Source organism: Mytilus californianus, unplaced genomic scaffold (assembly GCF_021869535.1).
Source record: "Mytilus californianus isolate M0D057914Y unplaced genomic scaffold, xbMytCali1.0.p SCAF_2, whole genome shotgun sequence".
Classification (NCBI taxonomy): domain Eukaryota; kingdom Metazoa; phylum Mollusca; class Bivalvia; order Mytilida; family Mytilidae; genus Mytilus; species Mytilus californianus.
This window is the reverse complement of record NW_026262668.1, coordinates 138,059,493-138,082,660: the sequence shown is the minus strand read 5'-3', so window position 1 is coordinate 138,082,660 and position 23,168 is coordinate 138,059,493. Positions and strand designations below refer to the sequence as shown.

General features: G+C 31.6%; 1 protein-coding gene and 1 long non-coding RNA gene across 10 annotated transcripts in view; one reads left to right on the top strand and one right to left on the bottom strand.

The window, feature by feature from the left end:
• Positions 1-23,168, bottom strand: part of LOC127731197 (zinc finger CCCH domain-containing protein 10-like) — a 130,171-nt gene that overhangs the window by 39,730 nt on the left and 67,273 nt on the right. For 2 of the 3 annotated variants that reach the window (XM_052240146.1, XM_052240147.1), the window contains one exon: positions 17,242-17,309. The gene's annotated coding sequence lies outside the window, so the exon portion shown is untranslated. Of the gene's footprint in view, positions 1-178; positions 281-17,241; positions 17,310-23,168 lie in introns of those variants that run through there. The other variant, XM_052240151.1, reaches the window with a different exon arrangement.
• LOC127731198 (uncharacterized) lies at positions 5,951-8,140 on the top strand. Of its 7 annotated transcripts, none has more exons than XR_007995553.1 (3): positions 5,951-6,710; positions 6,789-6,827; positions 7,063-8,140. It is a non-coding gene; the product is annotated as an uncharacterized LOC127731198 (long non-coding RNA). The 7 variants fall into 7 exon arrangements; XR_007995557.1 differs by having other exon boundaries at positions 7,024-8,140; XR_007995555.1 differs by having other exon boundaries at positions 6,750-6,827; positions 7,104-8,140.

Here is a 23,168-nt window from a genome sequence, read left to right as displayed (position 1 = left end):
TTTATAGTCATGTGTGTAAACATTAAAACAAAAATCTTTAGACTTTCTACATCGTAGTAGTAGTTTTTTTTTGAATGAATGCAAAAAGCCAATTATTATTTCATAGAAAATCTTTTAGAAATCCTTGGGAATTAGTATTCCACAAATGAATAAAATCATCAAGTAAAAGTCCACTTACTGTAGTAACTGCTGAATTAAAGAAATTCCACAAGATTTGATACATTCCAAAGTATAAATTGTAAGACCTAAATATTTAGTTTACAGTATAAACAGATGTGTATTGAAGTTGTAACAATTATTACTCATAACAAGTTGTCAGTATATATCTAGTAGTATTGATTAGCTGTGACTTACATTATCCAATCTGCTGGCAGAAAATTTTATCAATCTGTCTTGCTTTAAATTATCAAACATGTTGAATTAGTAAAAAAAAATAGATAAAAAAACAAAGTTTAACAAGTTAGAATTACATAATGTCTTTTTTTAACAAATACTTCCACAACTATCTTTCTCCAGGAATTTTGGTGATGTCCCTGGGTACATACATTTACAAAGGGAAAAAAGAACTACTAGTACATCAACTAGGAAAAACTGTATCAGATTTGGGGATTTTCTTCATGTTAATTTACTATACAAAAGTTACTTCAAGTCATAGAGTCTGTGAGAACTAAAGACATACAGATAGAGACCATTACTATATCCCTGTGATGAGGGCAGGGGAAAATTAAAATGGTGTTGACAAAGTTGTCTTTTTGATATAATTCAACAAGGTGAAGCACACCTAAGCAACAACTTGAAATATATAGATATTTCATTGTAAGGTTATAAATGTTAAAAGCTTTATTTATTAACTTTATCCTGAATAGGTTAATAATGAAAGCTGTATTAACTATACTATATAGTAAATATATGTTTTCATGGAATACACAGAGTAATTAAGCTTTTCTATGGTTTCCTAAGAAAAAAACATAATTAAATCTGAAGGTAAGTGTCCAGGACACACAGAAATATATATGACATTATCTAGTGGCAGCATGTATACACTTTCTTTGACAATCAATATATTGATCTCACATAAAAAAAATTAAAAATTCCTCAATTCAGTGAAAGTAAGATAATCAAGGACTTAAGTTGGCTCCTCAGTCTAAAAAGAAGATCCATACAATGTTAAGGTATGCCTCGTTTGAGACCACACCTTTTTATACATCAATTTTGACTAACATGCATTGTTAATTGCTTTCTCATCAAATTTACCCCACATATCTTTTATTCCTCATAATTTACAGAATTTGCCTTTTCTTCTTTAAATCTACTTCATCAAACAGTCAAAATGCAGGGTAAGCAATTGTAAACTTTTTGGCAACTCCATTTAATGACCATATGATTATAATCTAAATACTGTAAATTCAGGAATTATTGCATGCATTTATCATTGCGATTTTTGAAGAATGGACACAAATGTCAGATTAATTATAGCGATTTCTACATACAGATATATGTATCAGATATCATAATGTGAGTTCTTATTATTGTGATTCTCACCCAGTCGCATTATTCTCATTAATAAAAAACTTGAAATAATTTCTGAATTTACAGTAAATTATATCACTCTTTTATTTACTTTTCAAACTACTTTTTCACATACAGACATATTGCTTCTCTCATATTTTTTCCAAATATGATACAAAGGTTTGAAAATATTATCTTTTAAATTGAAGATTTTATGGACAATAAAAGCCAAAAATTGACATCAAGGTATTGAAAATTTCTCGAAGTCACAGAAAAAGGGGTGGTGTTGCTATGGTTGATATTCTTTTTTGTTTTTTATGGTATAAATAATTACAGATAATGGATGGTATTTCAAACGAGAGGGTGTTTCTTAGCTACAATCTCATTGAAGGGTGAAGCTCTCAGAAGAGATGTGGCAGAGAACATCCTTGAGTTTGAAAGACCATTGATAATCTATTTATTGCTAGTTTGCATTATGACGTCATTGATGTTTACATTGTGTTAACAATTATAAGTATTTAGGTTTAAAATTTATATCTAGTGGACTTTTTAAGCAAGGAAAGGAAGAATTATACAAAAAATCACTAAAAGCTGTATTCAAATTGCAAAGATCTTTATCATCTTCCAATCCAAGTATTTCTACTCTATTACATATATATGACCATACAATAAAACCCATTTTAATGTATGGCAGTGAAATTACAGGTATGTTTAAAACTAGCTCTGCAGCATGCCAGAAAGAAAGTGAATATTTATTACAGCACATTTATATGAATGATTTTTTTAGATAAATCCAATTTAAGATATATGAAGTATATATTAGGTGTAAACAAAAAGTCTTCTAACCTAGCTGTGCAAGGAGAGCTTGGTAGATTCCCTTTATATTTTTCAGTTGTATTATCAATGCTGAAATATTGGTTTAGAATAAAAAATATGAAAGATGGTTTACTGTATGATACCTATATGTGTAACAAAAACATGTTTAATAATAATATTGAATGCTGGTATTCATCCATACATTACATTTTTAAAAAGCTGAATATTCATAATTTGGAGGTAAAGCTCAACTTTTTTATCAAGTCAGTTAAGCAAAAACTTTGTAATAGTTTTGTAAAATTTTGGAACACAAAAAGAAGAGATACAAAGAGTAGTAAATTAGATACTTATTTCAAACTTAAAACTTGTTTTTCGAAAGAAATGCATCTATCTTTAAACAATTTTCAATTGAGAAGTGCCATATGTAAAATCAGAATCAGTGCACATGATCTCAAAATAGAAAGAGACAGGTATAAAACTTTATATATAGAAAGAGACCAAAGGCTTTGTAAGAAATGTACTCTAAATCTGGTTGAAGATGAACAACATTTTATTACTAGTTGTCCAGCATACAATAATGATAGGGAGATATTTTTCAAGGAGATAAACTGTATCTGTCCCAATTTTATATATCTTTCAAATGAGGCAAAATTTGTTTGGTTATTTACTAATGAAAATTTGTCTATACTTAAATATTTAGGGAGCTATATTATTACATGTCTAGATGTTAGACTAAATGTTAATTAATGTATGTAATAACAATGATAATTGTAGTGATTTTATAGTTCTGATCCTGCCTGGAATTAAATGTATGTGATTTTTATAGAATGAAGATAATAACATCTGTCTGAACTTTTTAATGTTTCATTTTAATATATAAAAATGTTTTTCTGTTACAAATCATGATGTATTGTTTTATGTGTACATGTTATGCTGCCCATCAAGGGCCCTTGATTGGAATAATAAATATTCTTATTCTTATTCATTGACAACAGCACCTGCTCCCTTAGTTTCTAACCATGATTTTCTATCTCAAGCAAGTAGCATGATGTGAAAAATTATCACAAAAAAAGATCAAATGAAAAATACACAAAATAGTGATAAAATGCTTTAAAACATGGAAATCATAAAGATTTCTTGATAGGGTATTGCAGGTATTAATTAAATATTTTTTTGTGATTTTTTTAGAAAATAGAATTTTATATTGTACTTTAACCTATTCAATGAAATCATGAGGGCTGTGTGATGGATATCACAAAATTTCGTCTTGTTTCCAATCTTGTGCGCTACATGTCTCTGCTTTAAGGGTCAAGCAGCTGTAACATTTTGAACACAAACTTGCATTTGATGACCATGTAAATAATTATACTATCTCAGTATGTATTCAATAATGAATATAAACAGTTGATCATTATCTTGTTCAATCTTAACAACTACAAATTCTGACATGTAAGAAATCATGTAAAACATGCTTCACAAATATTAATTGGTAAATTATTGCCAATATGGAAACTCATCAGTAATAATCACAGTCCCCCATCCATCATATCATCTTACCCAGTACACACAGGTCAAATCTCACTACAGAGGTCAGCAATGAATGATGATTGATCTGCATTACTGATCTAAGGACAAAGTCAATTTGAACTTTAAAAATATAAAATAACTTTTTCTTATTTAATATCAATAGAGTGCCATCTTAACAGACTTTTATTGGGCTATACACAACATATAGTCATAGATATGTCAAAGTCAATCAATTGATGAATTTATATACTCTCTACAAAGTCTGTAGGCATTTTTATATAATTTTGAAATAGATAGGATAAATATCACACATCAAAAGTTTTATTATAGCAATATACGAAAGTCAGTGTGCAGATTTAAAAACATTTGAAGACAGTAAACCAATGCCTGGTAAATCTTATAAAAGTCTACAGATTTTTTTTAAATGCAGTGGACCATATACATTGTGTACCATTCCTGCTTATTTTCTTCATTTAGACAAAGGAAATCATCCTGTTTTGTTCTTTAATCAGATGTAAATTTAATTAACCATGATTCCCTTCTTGATAATTTGAAACCATTTGTGACCTTAATAAACACTATATAAGGATCTGTAATCACTCAGTTCTACTCAAAGATCTTCAATCTATTTTCGGCAAAGGTTTCATTAAGTGTTTCTATATACAGATGTATCTTGTGTAAAATCTGAAATAAACATTGACTGCCTCATGAAATCAACAATGTAATTTATTTCATTAGTCATTGTGTCTATGAAATGCTACTTGACAACTGCTTATCTGTCTGATTGGAGATTAGAACATTTTCTGGAAGAAAAGACAAAGACTCCTAATTTTCTCTGCTGACATTAAGGTTATTAGACACAATTTCTCAATCATACATCTTAAGCTGGGATTTCAGGGAGACAAAATGTTAACACATGAGCTCCTGCATGTTTGTCACAGACACAATGTCCCCAGGAAATGCAAAATTTGCCAACATTTTATAAATTTTTAAATCTATCCTAAAATTATTTGAGAGCTATTGCATGTGTAACAATATAAGTGAAGTTCATGAGTTTATAAAAACATATTCTTTACTTTGCAATATACCAATATCATCTGACAATATACATTGAGCCATGAGAAACATAACAGAAACTTGCATGAAAAAAACATCCCATTCATAAACATGGAGTAACAAATGTGAAGTTTACTTTTATCAATCATAAATTAGTGTCAAAAAAATATTTCAAATTCTACCTCAGTGTCTACCTTCTCCCTTGGTTTATCTACTGTAAATTCAGAAATTATTGCGATGTTTTTATTATTGCGAAAAATGCGACAGGGTTATAATCCCAATAATTTAAACTCGCATTTTGAAATTTTTTATATGAATTAACAGGATTTTTCTCAATATCACAAAAATTAAAACGCATTTTAGTCTAAATTAACAAAATCGCAATAATAAATGCACGCAATAATTTCTGAATTTACAGAATTTCATATCTCCTCAATATCTCCTTTCTCCATAGATTGTTCATTTCAACACCTCCTTTTTCTTTTGTTCATTTCAACACCTCCTTTCTCTTTAGTTAATCTATTTCATATGTAATCTCAGCACCTCCTTTGTCCCAAGGTTATGTCATATTTCCCCTAAAACAATGCCTTTACCCCAACGTTATGTCATATTTCCCCTAACAGTGGGCTTCATTGGGGTCTAAGAGTGATGCAGGATTGGCCAATTTTTGTAAACATGACACGTGAAAGTCAAATTATTTTGCTTGAAAATGGGAAACGAAGTCAGACGGGACATGTGAAATTACAAGCTCTAATTTTACAATGATAATCAGGATCCAGGATCAGACCCCCGTAATACCTCCTTTATCCCAAGGTTATGTCATATTTCTCCTCAAAACCTCCTTTATTCCAAAATTATGTCATATTTCCCCATAAACACCTCTTTTATCCAAAGATTATGTCATATTTCCCCTCAACACCTCCTTTATCCAAAGATTATGTCATATTTCCCCAACAACACCTCCTTTATCCCGATTATGTCATATTTCCTCAACACCTCCTTTATCCAAAGGATATGTCATATTTCCCCTCAACACCTCCTTTATCCCAAGGATATGTCATATTTCCCCTAACACCTCCTTTATCCCAAGATTATGTCATATTTCCCATAACACCTCATTTATTCCAAGATTATGTCATATTTCCCCATAAACACCTCCTTTATCCCAAAATTATGTCATATTTCCCCTAACATCTCCTTTATCCCAATGTTATATGTCATAGCTCCCCTAACATCTCTTCTATCCCAAGATTATGTCATATTTCCCCTAACATCTCCTTTATCCCAAGGTTATGTCATATTTCCTCAACACCTCCTTTATCCCAAGATTATGTCATATTTCCCTTAACATCTCCTTTATCCCAAGATTATGTCATATTTCCCCTCAACACCTCCTTTATCCAAATATTATGTCATATTTCCCCTAACACCTCCTTTATCCCAATGTTATATGTCATATCTCCCCTAACATCTCTTCTATCCCAAGATTATGTCATATTTCCCCTAACACCTCCTTTATCCCAAGGTTATGTAGTATTTCCCCTAACACCTCTTTTATCCCAAGATTATGTCATATTTCCCCTAACATCTCCTTTATCCCAATGTTATATGTCATATCTCCCCTAACATCTCTTCAATCCCAAGATTATGTCATATTTCCCCTCAACACCTCCTTTATCCAAAGATTATGTCATATTTCCCCCAACACCTCCTTTATCCCAAGATTATGTAATACTTCCGCTCAACACCTCCTTTATCCCAAGGTTATCTCATATTTCCCCTAACATCTCCTTTATCCCAAGGTTATGTCATATTTCCCCTAACACCTCCTTTATTCCAAGATTATGTCATATTTCCCCTAACACCTCCTTTATCCCAAGGTTATGTCATATTTCCCCTAACATCTCCTTTATCCCAAGGTTATGTCATATTTCCCCTAACATCTCTTCAATCCCAAGATTATGTCATATATCCCCTTAACACCTCCTTTATCCAAAGATTATGTCATATTTCCCCCAACACCTCCTTTATCCCAAGATTATGTCATATTTCCCCTAACATCTCCTTTATCCCAAGTTTATGTAATATTTCCCCTAACATCTCCTTTATCCCAAGGTTATGTCATATTTCCCCTACCATCTCCTTTATCCTAAGGTTATATATCATATCTCCCCTAACATCTCCTCTATCCCAAGATTATGTCATATTTCCCCCAACACCTCCTTTATCCCAAGATTATGTCATATTTCCCCTCAACACCTCCTTTATCCCAAGGTCATATTTCACCTCAAATACCACTTTCCTGAGAAGTTCTCCCCATTTAATAACATCTACACACATGGTTTTTTTCAGGTATATAATCTTCTTAATTAAACTACAAGTGTTCTTTAATGCACCAAGAAAGTGCATTGATCTATAGTGTATTAATGAAGTCAAAGTATTAATTAGTAACTGTTTAATCAATGACTCCTTCCAAGCATTCACCAGTTTCTGTTGCATTGATTAGAAACGTCTTCCTATATTATAATGTGATAGTGACTGATTTTATAACTCAATAAATGTGTTAGGCAAATAGGTGGTTATGTTTTTATCTATATTGTACAGGGTAATGTTATAAAATGAGTGTTTATTATTCCCAAAGGAACAATTACTTTGGGTTCTATGGAACACAGATTACAGGAAAGGTTAGGGAATTAAATGCAGTTCACAGAATTATATGTAGTCCACGAAACAAACTTACATATTACTGGTTGTTAGAATATTCTAAACCTTACAGAGGCACTGTGGATGTATTAGCCAAGTCCTGTTGGTTTTGTTTTTTATTAAGAAAACCCCAACCCTAAACTTGTGTCATATTGGGGTCTTCATTAAGCAGTCTTTAGAACTGAGTGGGTCAGATCCATGTCAGACAAGTTTATGATTGTGTATTTTTATACAAATTTGTAAATTCAACTCTTTCTTAAAAATATGTTCTATTGTATTGTATTGCATTGTATTGTATTTAATTGTATCATTGTTTGTTTGTATTGCTTGACTCTTATGGGTGTAATTTTGCAATAAATATTTAAACTAATATGTTTTTTTTTTAGAGGGGGAGGGTTCTTGATGAGGACTTTAAGTTTGAATAAATGAAAAATCAAAATTTTACCAAATATTTCAATCTTTTACTAGTAATTGCTGCTGTGACTATGACCTCTTTCCAAAACCAAGTGAATTTAAAATCAACAGCAATCTCCCCCCCCCCCCCCCACCAAAAAAAAAATGCACATTATCCACCAAAGATTAGTAAAAATCCCACTTACAGCTAAAAAAAATCCAGAAAAAAAAACCTTTCCAAAATAAGGCACTGGGACCTTGACCTTTTGACTCCAAAATAAAAAGTTTTTTTATTGAGTTGTGGATTTTATAATCTGATAATTTAGGAGAGTTTGGTTGTTATTAAAAGAAAAACAAAAAAGATCTTATGCAACAATAACTGTGCATTACTTTACTGCATAATTCATAAATTTGATCCTCTTCTCTTAATCCTAATAAACTGTCTTTCCCATTTGGACCTTGTTAAGATTGGTCTATTTCATCTATGATAACATACATTGTATGTTTCAAGCAGCTGATTCAAAATGTTTGGAACTAAATAATTCTGACAAAAAAGCAAAACTAACATATTGTAGTATAATATTGACAAATAATATATTACAGAACAAGACTTGTGTCAATAGTATATATTACAATATGTTTGTCTGGAATCAAAATGTTGGCATGATCTGGACAGCATTCACCAAAACTCATTTAACAACCAATAGCTTATATTACTGGCTTAAGATTTGAGGAAATCTTTCCTAATCGTCCAAACCTGGTATAGACAGTTTCATTTGAAGGAATGAATGGAACCAGAATTTGGTCTCTGACTGGTGGATACTTGTCTCATTGCCAATCATACCACATTTCCAATGTATATATTTACAGAGTTCTAAACCGCATTTCAAAGTCTGCTTAAATTTGGTTTGGTCTGATAAAAACTTTTTTTGACATTGTTTATTACAGTTTATCTGAATCACAATACCTGGTATGATTTTTGGAGTCAAATGTTTCCAATATGTTGCGATTGACAATCTTGTAAGAAAATTTAAGATGAAAGAAAATCATATAAAAACTTTCCTCTAGGAAGGATTTATTGAAATAAGTAATTGTTTACATATATATATTGTAGTCATAATAACAACTATCAATTAATGCATCCAACATGTTCAAATTTAATTGTAGATCTTGACATGTAATAAAAACATTATAATAGAATGTTAATTAAAATACAGCCACCTATATTATATACTACAAGGTAATAAACATGACCAAAATTAATTCGCATGAAACTGTAATCCATCAAAACCAAGTAATATCTTGCTTTTAAAGAAAAAAAAACAATATCTGTAATCTATCATGTTTAGTACAACATTTCTCTTTTCATAGATTTCCTGTATTTTTTGCTTAATGTTTTTACACGAAATCAAGTTTTCAATCTAGAGACTGCCACTATACATATTACACTCTATTTGAATCAATCAGAATTAAGACTACCCAAAACATTGTGTAAATATTAGAACTAAAAATCAGTTAAACGTTTTTTCCCTTTTTTAGAACAATGTCGATGCGATTGGAAGCTTCGAAAAATACTAGAAGATATTATATTTTCTTCAACTGATTTTAAAGTACATGCAGAAATTACCGGTACTATAATGCTGAAAGAAATTAGTGAACTATTTAAGCCAAGCTTTAATATACGACAAAGAATGAATGAAAAGCAGAGTAAAACTATATACTGTTGGATAGTCGGCAAGTATTTTGGGATTTTTATAAACTGATAGATTTCATGACAATCTCACCAACAAGAATCTTTGTTATATACAATCTTACATTAGGTTAAATTTACTATTCTTTCACAAACAATTTTCAATCAACTTACCAAGTTTAAGTAGTTTCTGCCCAAAATATTTCCTGAGAAAACAATCTAGAAGATTTTAATTTATTTCATCAGTGAGAATATTTATTTGTTGAAGATTTCCTTGTTTTTACAGAATCCTAGTCTGACAGTATATAAACATTACTGTATCTAAGGAATAGACACCCAATTAATCTGGACAGGTGAATGATGAAAGGGTAAGATGTATAATAATACTTCATCATAACATATCACTCACTACCTTCTGTAATGCAACAATTTACATTTGTCCTAATGCTGTAGAAGCACTGAAACAGAACAAAAATAAATGGGGAATGTGTCCATGGGACACAGATGATGCCCCCGCTTGCATATCATATAAAGTTATAAAGGGCTATAACTGAAGAACGGTAAAAGTGACACTACCCAAATTTTTACTTGATATGAGTTTTGTGGTAATAAGTATTGTGCATAAGTTTCATAACATTTGGTTGAGGCAAACATAAGTCAGAGAAATTCAGCAATTTTTTCGTTTGTAACGGGGCATAACTCTAGAACAGAAATAGTGAGTACTGTGACACCACCAAAATTCAAACTTGATCTGTGTTTTGTGGTAATAAGCATTGTGTATAAGTTTCATAACATTTGGTTAGAGAACAGTTAGAGAACGGAAACGAAAAATTCAGCAATTTTTCCATTTGTAAAGGGGCATAACTCTAGAACGGTTAAAGTGACGCCACCAAAATTCAAACTTGATCTGTGTTTTGTGGTAATAAATATGTCATCAAACCACATAAGTAAAATCTCTTAAATATTATTATCAGATTTCCCTTACAGATATTTAAAATTAGCTGTGAGCACACAACATTGTGCTTTTTGGCAAGTAAGGTACAGCATTGTGCTTTTTGGCATGTGAGGTGTAACATTGTACTTTTTGGCATGTGCGGCACAACATTTGGCTTTTTGGCATGTGAGGTATATATAACCTTGTGCTTTTTTGGCATGCAACAATCATACCATGTCTTCTTATTTTTAAGGGTGCAACATTGTGCTGTTTGGCATGTAAGGCACAGCATTGTGATTTTTGGCATGTAAGGTACAGCATTGTGATTTTTGGCATGTAAGGCACAGCATTGTGATTTTTGGCATGTAAGGTACAACATTGTGCTGTTTTGGCATGTAAGGCACAGCATTGTGATTTTTGGCATGTAAGGTACAACATTGTGCTGTTTTGGCATGTAAGGCACAGCATTGTGATTTTTGGCATGTAAGGTACAACATTGTGCTGTTTTGGCATGTAAGGCACAGCATTGTGATTTTTGGCATGTAAGGTACAACATTGTGCTGTTTTGGCATGTAAGGCACAGCATTGTGATTTTTGGCATGTAAGGTACAGCATTGTGCTGTTTTGGCATGTAAGGCACAGCATTGTGATTTTTGGCATGTAAGGTACAACATTGTGCTGTTTTGGCATGTAAGGCACAGCATTGTGATTTTTGGCATGTAAGGTACAACATTGTGCTGTTTTGGCATGTAAGGCACAGCATTGTGATTTTTTGGCATGTAAGGTACGACATTGTGCTGTTTTGGCATGTAAGGTACAACATTGTGCAGTTTTGGCATGTAAGGCACATCAGACAATCTCAATATAGCTTTTAAGGGCCTTTAACTTGTTGCATTTATGCATAACTGCAAAATCTGCCAAAATGGCCTCACTTTGAACTCTTGTCATTAATATTAAGATATGAGCCTTACCCTAAAACATATTTTACTACAATTTGTCTTAAACAAAAATTTAATTTTGGTAAAATATGGTACGGCCTAAAAATACTTCTGATATGAAAATAACACTTTGTAAAGGGCTTTTCTGGATTTACATTCATCAGGCACACTCAAAATCAAAAATTTGAAAGCCAAGGATGTATAACTTCTTGAATAGCTGAGGAACTTATAACCGTAAGGGACCTCAAATGAATAGCTGAGGAACTTATAACCATAAGGGACCTCAAATGAATAGCTGAGGAACTTATAACCAAAAGGGACCTCAAATGAATAGCTGAGGAACTTATAACCAAAAGGGACCTCAAATGAATAGCTGAGGAACTTATAACCAAAAGGGACCTCAAATGAATAGCTGAGGAACTTATAACCGAAAGGGACCTCAAATGAATAGCTGAATATACTATAATATATTATGCATAAAACAGCATTATTCAAATAAAAGAAGAATTTTGGAAAATCCAGTCAAATCCATTTTTTTAAATGTATAAAAAAAACAAAGTATTGAAGATTCTTTACAACTTATTAAATTAAGATATATTACCATTGTGATATTTTTTTGCAGTTTCATAATAAATAGCCATGCCTTGGATCAATAGAAAAACTGTGACATTTGTATAGTGTAGACAGCATGGTAACATAGTGTTCTCACTAGGGATATATGTGTTAAAATTCAAATGTTTCTCATCTATAAGAGTCCAGAGATATTGATGTTTGAAGACAAGTAAATCTATTGGGTCATATAGTTGGGTCTTTTGTCCTAATGTCATAGTCTGCAGATGTTAAAAGTCATAGTCTGCAGATGTTAAAAGTCATAGTCTGCAGATGTTAAAATCAAGATGTTGAGTAAAATTCACGGAACTGTAAATCAAGTCATGATATAACTGACATCAGGGAACCACCTAAAAAGTCTTTGATGCAATTTAATGGGTCATAATACACTGAAATATCAATCTACAATTGCACGCAGTATTAAGGATAAGAACAAATACTGTTTTGGACAGAGGCATAGTTTGTATAGGGTGACATGTTTTCCTGTTGACGGTTACCTTGTGAGTTAGCATGGAATGTCAGTCTAGTGGTGTGACATGTTTTCCTGTTGACGGTTACCTTGTGAGTTAGCATGGAATGTCAGTTTAGTGGTGTGACATGTTTTCCTGTTGACGGTTACCTTGTGAGTTAGCATGGAATGTCAGTCTAGTGGTGTGACATGTTTTCCTGTTGATGGTTACCTTGTGAGTTAGCATGGAATGTCAGTCTAGTGGTGTGACATGTTTTCCTGTTGACAGTTACCTTGTGAGTTAGCATGGAGTGTCAGTCTAGTGGTGTGACATGTTTTCCTGTTGACGGTTACCTTGTGAGTTAGCATGGAATGTCAGTTTAGTGGTGTGACATGTTTTCCTGTTGACAGTTACCTTGTGAGTTAGCATGGAATGTCAGTCTAGTGGTGTGACATGTTTTCCTGTTGACGGTTACCTTGTGAGTTAGCATGGAATGTCAGTCTAGTGGTGTGACATGTTTTCCTGTTGACGGTTACCTTGTGAGTTAGCATGGAATGTCAGTCTTGTGGTGTAACATGTTATGGTCCTCAATATGCATGTAATATTGAAAATATATTATTGATATTGAATAAATACAACACCACATGCAGTTTTGTGAGATGATACATGTTTTTTCATCTACTTAGAAGATAATTTTTTCTCCAGGTTAATTAATCAATGAGTGATGGCTTTCTCTTAGAAGGAATTTAAAGGTCCCAGTGAACAAACTCCAGAGAGCAATAGCTATTGTATTTATACAAGGTACAAAAGAACTCACAAAAGTTTAAATCGACAGGTAAACTGCAAATGATTCTGTGGAAAAGTTTCAATTCTTTCACAATAAAACAAAACAAATATCCTTCCATGAAAATAACATTAATTCCTTAAAGTTTGTTCATGCTCAGACATAATCACTGTGGGGGAATATAACAAATACTGATTGTCTACATAACACTTTCTGTGTTAATTTTTACCTGGTACCACTCAAAGACTTTAAATGTAAAAGCCCAAGAAAACAATACCATTTTCATATAAGGATAAAAACTGAAAATTACCATCAAATTTACAAGTTAAATAGTAAAATCAATTCTGTTGTCACTTACAAATCAAGTTGTGTTCACTATAAAATAAGCAAGTACTTAAACAATGATAATCCTTGGAGTAATTACTAAAACAATTTTGATCGATTTCAACAAATTATCAAACTGAATAATAGCAATAAATTCCCTGATGGCAAAAGCTGTTTGTAAATAAATTCAACAGGTCTGACGACTCTCATTTTAACACTTTGTAGTTTAATGATCACACCTTTTCTCTTTTTCAAATAGAACATTACAATTTGTACTTTACAAAACAAAAAGGCAGTTGATTTTATGGTGTATAAACTTTTTAAATTCATTTTACTTATTTTGAACTGCTGCCCCCTCCACCTGATTTTCTCCAAGGTCCCTTTATGGAAATTCCTGGATTCCCCACAGCTCTATGAACCTCAATTTTTTCTATAGAAGGATCTATAACATTCTACCCATTATGATTTTCTGAAATGTGGTATGAATACCAATGAGGAAAATTTCCATCAGAGACCAAGTATGGTACAATTTTTGATCATTTGTGAAGACAATTTTTTATCTTTTGTGAAATATGGTACAATTTTTGATAATTTGCGAAGTGTGGTACAATTTTTTACCATTTGTGAAGTATGGCACAAATTTTGATAATTTGTGAAGTGTCATTCAAATTTTTAAGTATTTTTGAAGTGTCTTACAATTTGTGAAGTATTTGTGAAGTATTGTTCAACCTTTGATGTATCTGTGAAGTATGGTATACTTGCAATGTATGGTACACATCTTTTGATAATTGTGAAGTATGATAAACAAAATTTGATCACATGATTGGTTTGGAACAATTTTGTATCATGGTAAATTATGGTACAATCTTTAGTTGCATCTATGTTGTTTTGTTCTCATGTGTTTTATTTCCATTCTTTTTTAACATTGACTGATAGTTTCAAATAATTAAAAGTTTTTACAGATTATGTATTGTATTTGAATAACAGTTGTGACCTTGTCCTAGCAGGTATTGTGTTTAGACCATGAATGCAGGCTTATGTGTCTCTGTCACTATTGTGTCCTTGACCTTGTTCTAGCCGGCAGTGTTAAGACCATGGATGCAAGCTTAAGAGTCTGTGTCACTATTGTGTCCTTGACCTTGTTATAGCTGGCATTGTGATTAGACCATGGATGCAGGCTTAAGAGTCTCTGTCACTGTTGTGTCCTTGACCTTGTTCTAGCTGGCAGTGTTAAGACCATGGATGCAAGCTTAAGAGTCTCTGTCACTATTGTGTCCTTGACCTTGTTATAACTGGAATTGTGATTAGACCATCGATGCAGGCTTAAGAGTCTCTGTCAATATTTTGTCCTTGACCTTGTTCTAGCAAGCATTGTGATTAGACCATGGATGCAGACTTAAGAGTCTCTGTCACTATTATTGTTTAAAGCTTTGGTACCCTGATCTTCTTTACATTTGACTTTTATTTGATTTATCAAGCTTTTGGCACTCTGCTTCATCATATTTATACCAGAAGAAAAAGAAAAAAATTAAATATGGATTAATTAATTCCTGTGTAAATGTTTACATAAGATTTTGTAAACTAATTCTGCTATATTAACAAATAAGTTACTTTCTCTGTTTAATTACTTGGATGAATTTTCTAGAATTTTTCATCATTATATTAATGACCACAGATATAATCTGGAGCTTTTCCAAAGGTATTTTACTCTGGGAATAGAATAACAAAGGTTTTCTCAAAGTAAAGCAATAAAAATGCCATATTATACTACTGTGGATGTCTTATATGTGCAATCGGCAGGCTGCTGGAGTTCTTATTTGATGTAAATTGATGCTGACATCACAATAACTAAATCAATCAATGCTAAACACAGAATAACAGTGACAATTTACCCACTTAGATACATACAAATAGATTGAATTTTCTCACATTATCACCATGTATTTGGAAAATAAATTTACATTTTCCCACATTTTGAAAAACAATTTTTTTCATTTGATTTTCTACACAAAATGAATAAAATTTTGAGTAAAAATTTGGTGCCATTTATGAACAGAGAAATGTCTTGCTCCAATAACTATCATACAGTTAATTGAAAGTTTTTTCCTTTGGCCAAGAGGCAAAGGTCTTTAAAATCAAAAGCAATAAAATTCAAAGTGTACTGATGCATTAAACAGATAGCTTTATCAAGTTTGCAATTGTTCTGAACAAAAGTGGAAAAGCAGAGATAATTGTAGTTTCATAATTTGGTTTCAAATTAAATTCAAATTAAAAACGGGAAATAAAACTGATAGCTGTAACAATCACAGACAGAACAATTACAGAAATTTAACAGAAGAAATTTCAAATCAATAAGAAGTTGTTTACTTTTTCTCCAATTTTAGGATATCAAATTAAGTGCTACAGCTGCACATGTCTGCATAAACTCAAAGGACGGCAATCTGCTAAATGAGCATAGTAGAATATTACATGTAATTCTCTTTTGTTCTTCTTGTCATGTTCACTTTCAGGATATTGTCTATTACAAACTGTTAATAAGATTATCCATCAGAAAATTAAGTATTCAGAAACGGAATAATTTACATTCACACAAACAAAATGAAGTCAGTTCTTGACATTTCCCATAAATTTCTGCCATTTCATTTAAATCTTAACATATTAATACAAACAAGTTGTAGTTATTCAATCCATTACCCAAAGATTAATTCTATCCACCTACTGTTATCTGTTACAAGACACAGGCAGTGTGAATCTGTCATGTAAGACTATTCTGTTTTTCTTACAATGTTTGCTACCTATTAAATAATGCAGGTACACCTTACTGAGGAACGTTTTCAAATCGTTTATTCTAGTTAAAATGAAAGGATGTTAGGAGACCAAGCTCTCACACCTGCAGATGCTTCAAACATACTTCAAATGAAAGGATGTTAGGAGGCCAAGCTCACACACCTGTGCTTCTTCCCAAAAACAGTTCTCAAAATTGAGATTTTTGTGCTTTTCAGATTCATCCCAAATTTTTTTTTTTCATAAATGTTTGAAGAAAGCTGATTAAAAATGAAAAGAATATGGAGCATTATTTACAAGTTCTCTCTTTAAACTATGGTCTCCCTTTTCAGATTTTTCTAATTATTGAACTCAATCGACAAAAAAGAATTGAGAAATGAACAGAACGACAGACAAAACTGATGGAAGATTGACCCACAGACTGGAAAAAAATATTTCCACGTACTTTTTTTGAAGGCACAAAGATATGGTATTGAAATACAGATGACATGTCTTACTCAAAAATTGATCATAAACAAGGATTGTTCCTACCATAAGCTACAACAGTGATTTCAATTGGTCAGTATAAGCAAAACTGGTACCTGATTTGGAAAGAACAAAATCCCTTTAAGATCAATAAATATGTCATTATACCTTTCCTGTTCTGGTTCATCTTACAACTTCTGATGTGACAGATGAAAAACTAGCATACATTCCAGCTCCACACTAATTAACAATTTACTCACCTTAATAAAGAATAATCAAGTCCACACTTTACACACATCCATCCTTCTTTCACCACCACTTCAAAGATCTACAAACAAGAAAAACTCATCACTCGATAAATAAATGCAATGATATATCCCTAATACACGACAATGAATAGTCCCTGCAGACTGAATCTCTGTAATAAGAAAGATCTGCCTTAGTTTACTACAATAGAAAGATCCCTGGAGAATGTCAATAACTGTTACAGCACATAATCAGCTGTGATGTGAAATGTATACACTGGTAAGTTTGTGTGCAGTTAACTCAGGCATTATTACTTAACATTAGTAGATCAGAAGGGTATGTGTCTTGTAACAGGTGTGTTGACCATAAACCAGAATAAATATTCAAATTTGTCAGGGAATATTTAAAGTGGTTAAGTAAGCATGATCCAACATTTTTTACTACTTCAAACACTTTTATTTTCTTCTATATATCAAAGGTATTACAAATGTTAAATTTAGTAATATTGAATTTCAAGTTCGTAAACAAAACAAACTTAATTGATAAATATATAAGATGGTAAGTGGGAAACAACAAAAATGTATAGCAAAATTAAACAATTATGATGTCACATGTGAAGCAGGCCTTGTTTTTGGCGAGGTTCGTGTTGCTCAGTCATTATTTTGTTGTTGTTGTGTCTTGTAGACTGTTGTTCGTCTTTTAGTATTTTTTTTTGTTTTTGACATGGTGTTGTTAGTTTGTCTTTGACATATGAGTTTTAATATATCTTTGGTATCTTTTGCCTTGCTTGTAGAAAAGATAATAAACTATATCATGTAAAATTCTGTATTTCTAAAATCATTGCTTTGAGATTACTTTAAGCCATTCCTGAGCTGCTGTAAGAAAATCATCATGTCCCCTCTATTGTTAAGTTCTGTGCAAGTTATATATTGCAATCTTTGCAGAACATCATAGCCCAATCCTCTATAAAAGATGAAATCTCACCAACAAAAATATTTATTATAAAAACTATACAAATGTTCAAAAACATACAAAATCAAAGTAATCTTTTTAATTTAATCTCACAATGTAAAGAAATCTTCAATCATCTTTATTGTTTTAACAGGCAGGAGTATCTTTGTGGTAAATTACAGAACACAGTTATAACCAGAAAAAAACAAAAGCAGCTGCAAATATGATAATTCTATAACTACCACTTTAATCATGTTTATTCTTTGTAGTTGATCATTATCGTTATAGGAATAACTTTTATTTGTAGTACATTTAACCTTTTTAGTAATGAATCCTGGATTTTCAAAAAGGGTAGGGACCTAAAGTAATTCAACAAATAAATAAGCCTAAACGGGATTATAATCCCCCCCCCAAAAAAACCAACAAAATATTGAAAAATGTTCAAAAAATTGGATACATCTTAGTTTTTATTTCTGCAGATGACCAAAGTGACAAATTTAGGTAAATTTATAACAGTGACAAAAACTGCAAATCCATAGACAACAGAAAACATACCAATGAAATATACAAAACAAAGGATACAATGATTCTTTACAATTCAAAACATCAAATGACAATTTTAAGCAATTAATGTTTTCAGATGAATGGAGTTTCATAAGAAAAACAACTGTGATATAGTTGAAAATTTGGATGTAACTTTCTCTTTTATCATACATTACTAATAATGCTTCATACAACTTATTTTTTTTTAAATATGAAGTATTTCAGAGATTATTGTCTTAATCAAAATAAACCAGCAGATATTAGATACCAAGGGGGCAAATCATAAACAAGTCCAAGAAACATGGAGCACTGACCATGACCTAAAGTAAAGGTCAAAGAAACATGGTGCACTGACCATGACCTAAAGTAAAGGTCAAAGAAATATGGTGCACTGACCATGACCTAAAGTAAAGGTCAAACAAATGAACAAAGGTCCATAAAACACTAAACAGTAAACTGAAGACAACGGTATTCCCACTAAACCTTGGTGTGAACTCAGAAAGGTAAGAAGTCTGTTCCACCAGTAGCACCCATCTTAGTGATCATAGCAAGTAATAATCTGGCCACCAGTCACAGTCAGTGTTGTCATAAATGAAAAATGGAACAATATCTGTTATAATTTGTGTTATACACATTGCCTTGATTTGTGCTAAACAATTTTATGCAGAATTCCTTTTATAAATGAGACATTTCATTTTTAATTTTATCCTATTCAAGTGTTCATAATGTAATTACATAAACCACAGTGTGAAATATAGCTACAGCCATCACTAAGTCTCCTTAGCAATTCTTTACAAATTCAGTGTTGTTATCACACACTGGAAACAGATCAATTTATAAATTGACAAGAATGAAACTTTGTTCATCAATAATTAAGTACTAATCTGATGTTTTAGTGGGAGTCATGTAATACCAAAGGAAACATTCCAGCTAATAAACTGGGTTAAAATACTACAGTTATATTTCTGTATAAAAATCACTATATTTTGTGATGTAAATTTATTTTAAGATATTAAATCAACATCTTGAGTCTGCTAGTGCTCAGGAATTATAATCTTGTTTCTAAATTTCCATAGAAAATTGATTTCATACTAAATCAAATGTACTTTTAAGTCCAAGAACAGATGACGTCAGGATCAAGTCAAACGTCAGGAACAACTACACATATCATCATCTCCACTTGTTCCAAATCTGACAAAAACAACTACAATTTTGACAATACACATAACTGATGAATGTGTTGCCTGCCATATCTATTAGTAAGAACTTTTCATAGATAATCAAGAACTATTAGAATTATTAATTATGTGTTGCCTTTATATCTATTGGCCTTTTTCAGCATTAACCTAATATGACCAAGAACTTTAAGAAATATTAATTATATGCTTGACAGCTTCGTGAAATTATGCAATATTGTTTAAAATCGTGATCTGAGAGTAATGGATAATATTAATCCCATCATTAAACTTGAGAACCAGATAATGTAGGCAACAGTCCTGCAACAGGAGAATACTTCCAGTGGGAATTGTAACCATGTACAAATACATCTAGACTGAGGATGTGATACAGACAAGTCATTATATATGTATATTATACCACCAGGGAAATTAGGATTAAATCATCATCACCAATGATTGTCATTAATTATTGTATTGATATAGGTCAATATGAGACTATGGAGACATTAATTCAGAGATTAACCTTCCAAGTATCCTGATTCAAAATCAAAGCTGCACATGTGTCCTTGGCCTTTTGCTTTAAAAGAGATGTTACTCATTTTAATATCCTGACATGTGTTGCTCATTTGCTTGGACCAAGAATTCTCTGAAATTCCTTCATGTTCCTCAAAGGAAAATGAGAGTAGTACTGAGAGCAAAATTGAGTTTGTGACCTTGACATTCTCACCTTATTCATTCATTCAATATATCATCAATCATATAATGACTAGAACCTTTAAAATAGTGCAACAAAGAGATAAAAAATTAAACTCAAAATACTAAATTCCTCCCTCCTAATCTGGAGGTATAATAGAGGGGTGGACAGGGGGGTACCCTTCTCCCACCTCCCGCCCCCTATCTCCCACCTCCCACTTTTATAATCTTTTTTTCTCTCTTTTTTATCTACAAAAAGTGAAATCATGCATTTAATTGAGATCAATAAGCTAAATATCTGATAAAACTGCACACAAAAATTTTTTATAATGGTTTTCATCTAACAAATCGTCAAAACATTACAGGCATAGGTGTCAACTTTTACAAACTTTCAAATCAAAGATTTGTACAAGGAATTAACCCCCTGTACAAAAGATGGTTGGCTTTGGATATCAAGCAACCATGTGACATATACTAACTATATTACTCCTCTTTAATTTCAAATGATATACAATTAACTGGTTTTAAATACTAGAAAATATGAATCAATTGAGCCTACACCAGAAGTAAATTACCTTAGAATAATCAGGTTGCTGACCTTACCTGACCTGCTTCCAGGTCACACTGTTTAGTAGCACCTAAAGTTGTTGTGTATTTGTAAATGTGCCAATCATATGCTTGTTTCCCTGATAATTAATGTTGCAGATAGACAATGATATAAGGAACAGCTATGTGATGGTCAATGGCCTTTATAAACATAATTGTTTCAATTGTAAGACAACAGCAACTTGTTCGTGGCAAATTGTAGACTTTATAACTTCATCAAACAATATCTAGTTCATTCCAATAAGCATTTTGGACAATTGAAAAATGGAGCAGAACTGCCTCTTTAGTTGAATTACTGATAAACAAGGATTTTTGTTCAAGAATGAAGAATTGAACCAAAAAAACATCTCATTTTCAGAAGATGCAAAGAATGCAGGATATTTGGACCTTCAAAGAAGGAATGCCAAGCATTATTGTAATAATTGTACGAAAAATGCCAATATATTTGAAGTGTAGAAAAATAATTCTTTACACTTGTTTTTCAGTTCTTTGTAGTTTTCACTTTTTTTATGCTTATCATTTTTCTTTCTGTTATTAAGTAGATTATATGTACTAGTTTGGTCCTGAGAATAATATTATTTCTTATTTGCTGAGAATCTGCTTACAAATCATAGTAAGTGGTTGAATATGGAATCCAATTTTCATTTGTCTATTGAAATTGAAAAATGTTTAATAAATGATTCTAGAATGTTCATAAGAGATAAGTGATAAATCACTGTTACAATCAAATGCAGAACTCATGCTTACAAAACTTTACATTAGTACGTAACTTAAAAATTCCCTCAAAAACAGCTTTGGTGCAAGTATTCATTATTTAAGAATAACTTTTTTTTCAGTAAAGCACTTCCAATATAACATATTTGTATACTCTGGGTTAAAACTGCTATATGCTAAAATTTTACCGAATTTCCCTCAATCATATTTAAAACCACATTGGTTCTCCTCATCTTGATCAAAAAGCTCCTAATGGCCTGAATAGCCAATCTGGATTTTTTTGTGTAGATCTTGTATCAGTGATTGTTTGGCATGTGTTTGGCAGTTTAATGTATATTAATGCATATCTAAACATGTCAATTAAAGTTTCTCTCTATCTATTACAGTTTCTGCAAAAAACAAAAAACAAATTGGTAAAAATCATCTTTAAAGGGCAACAACTATTTATGTAAAGGAAAAATGGAAATTTTGGTAATTTAATTTATTTATAGGTCTTACTTACCGGTAGCTGAACATTTTTGACTTTCATGATTCTCTCTTTCTATCATAGTTTCTGTAAAAAACTAAAAAAATGGTAAAAATCATCTTTCAAGGGCAATAACTTTTAGAAGGGATCAATTAATGATTTCAATCACGTCTTTTTTGGAGGTCTTACTTTCTTGAACTTTTCAATCAATTCCCATTTCAGTCATGTTTTGCTTCATTTGTAAGTTTTACTTTGCTGAATACTATTGCATTTTGAAGTTTCTGTTTATCTGTCATAGTTCCTGCAAAAAACTTCTTTCAAGGGTAATAACTCCTATAAGGGTTTAATTGATAATTTGGGTCAAGTTGAATTATTTGTAGGTCTAACTTTGCTGAACATTACTGCATTGCAAAATTTCTCTTTATCTATCATAGATACTTTAAAAAAAACTAAAAATTTGGTAAAAAATCGTCTTTCAAGGGCAATTATGCCTATAAGGGATCAATTGATGATTTCTGTCATGTTGACTTATTTGTATGTCTTCTTACTTTCCTGAACATTTTTCGCTGTTTGAAGTTTCTATCTATCATAGTTTCTGCAAAAAAATGTCTTTCAAGGGAAATAACTCCTACAAGGAATTAATTAACAATTTTGATCATGGTGCCTTATGTATAGGTCTTACTCTGCTGAACATTTTTGCCTTTCAAACTTTCTGTCCATCTTATCATAGCTTCTAAAAAAACACAAAATGTCATGAAAATAGTTTTTCAAGGGCAATAACTTCTATAGG